Raw genomic sequence first — 1494 nt, 5'->3', positions numbered from 1 at the left:
TGGTGGCAATGTGAAAATTGGAAATAAAATACCGGTACTTGTGACATTGACATGACCGAGTGAAGTGATATTCATCTCATTTTGAAATCATTTTGGATGATCAGATTCACACAGTTGGCCATGATGGATGACCAACTGTTTGTATTTGTGGAAGCTGACTCTTCTACTCCGGAAATGCTGCACACAAACAAGCAAACGTACACTCCTGTGTTGTCCTCTATTATTTTTCTGACCAAAACGTGGCCGCCATCATGCAAAACGTTTTTGGAACGGGTGGGATTTAGCACTTGTCTGAAAGTCTTTCCTCATTTGTCTAATGATTAGAAACCTTTCAGGAATACAGTGGAACCTTGGTTAGTGTCATTCATTCGTTCCAGAAGGTCTGACTCTAACCGAAACTAAACAAAGAACGTTTTCTAATTTAAAAAAATACATTGTCATGTGATTAAAAATTAAGATTGGTCAGTTTTCAAATGAATTAATCATGATTAATCACCGTTACAACGGTGTCCTGAAATATGCCAATTTTTATTGTTTTATTGAAAGAAAGATAAAAGGACAGGATTATAATATATTTGTATGCATTAACAGCTCCAGATGAACTGAAAATTTAAATCAAGCTAAAAGATAGCACGCGTCTGAAAATCTATTTCCGTAACACTAGTCTCTTTTAATAGTAACAGAACATTTGAATCACACTTTCATGGTGTTATAATGAGCAATAAGGGGTTGCAGTCAAACACACCACATTATTTAAGTTGAATTCACACTTTGACTTTATTTTCTGGGATTTCCAAGCATACTTAAATGCAGCAAATTGTACTTGCGCATTAAGAGTTACAAAGTGAGTGATAAGAATATTCCCCTTGTGGGACTAAAAGGCAAATTATTTAGCCCACACATACACGCATAATAAATGTGATGTTTGGAGTGTCCCTGAATGCATCTCACGGTGGTCTCGTGACGATGAGGAAGTGTGTTTGAGGCTGAGCGGACTACAGACGTGTTTGTGAGTTGGAGATGCATATGCGGTGTCTGACAAAAGCCTTGTCACTTATCCAAGCGGGAGGAACAATAGCCTCTGGATTATAGATTATGTTTATTATAGCAAAATAAAGTCTTGTATCATTCATTGGGTTTTATCATTAAATTAGTACAGAAAGGTCAGATTGTGCTTGGATTATGCTATAAAACAATCATCTTGTATTCATGGCCACCCGATATTGAAGTCAATATTATAATTGGTTGGTGTGTCCCAATACTTTTGTGTACATTTTGTGTGGAGAGAAGAACGACTAATTGATAGTAAGGGGTGGAGCATGTGCAAGATCTTGATCATTATTATGTTTATTATAGCAAAATAAAGTCTTGTATCATTCATTGGGTTTATCATGAAATTAGGACAGAAAGGTCAGATTGTGCTTGGATTATGTCTTGTCACATACCACAATAACGTATGGTAGGAATGATATTTTCCTTTGAAAGCACAAATAT

This window comes from Dunckerocampus dactyliophorus, chromosome 7, assembly GCF_027744805.1.
Source record: "Dunckerocampus dactyliophorus isolate RoL2022-P2 chromosome 7, RoL_Ddac_1.1, whole genome shotgun sequence".
NCBI classification, from domain to species: domain Eukaryota; kingdom Metazoa; phylum Chordata; class Actinopteri; order Syngnathiformes; family Syngnathidae; genus Dunckerocampus; species Dunckerocampus dactyliophorus.
The sequence above is the reverse complement of the archived record's forward strand: the minus strand, read 5'-3'. Positions refer to the sequence as shown.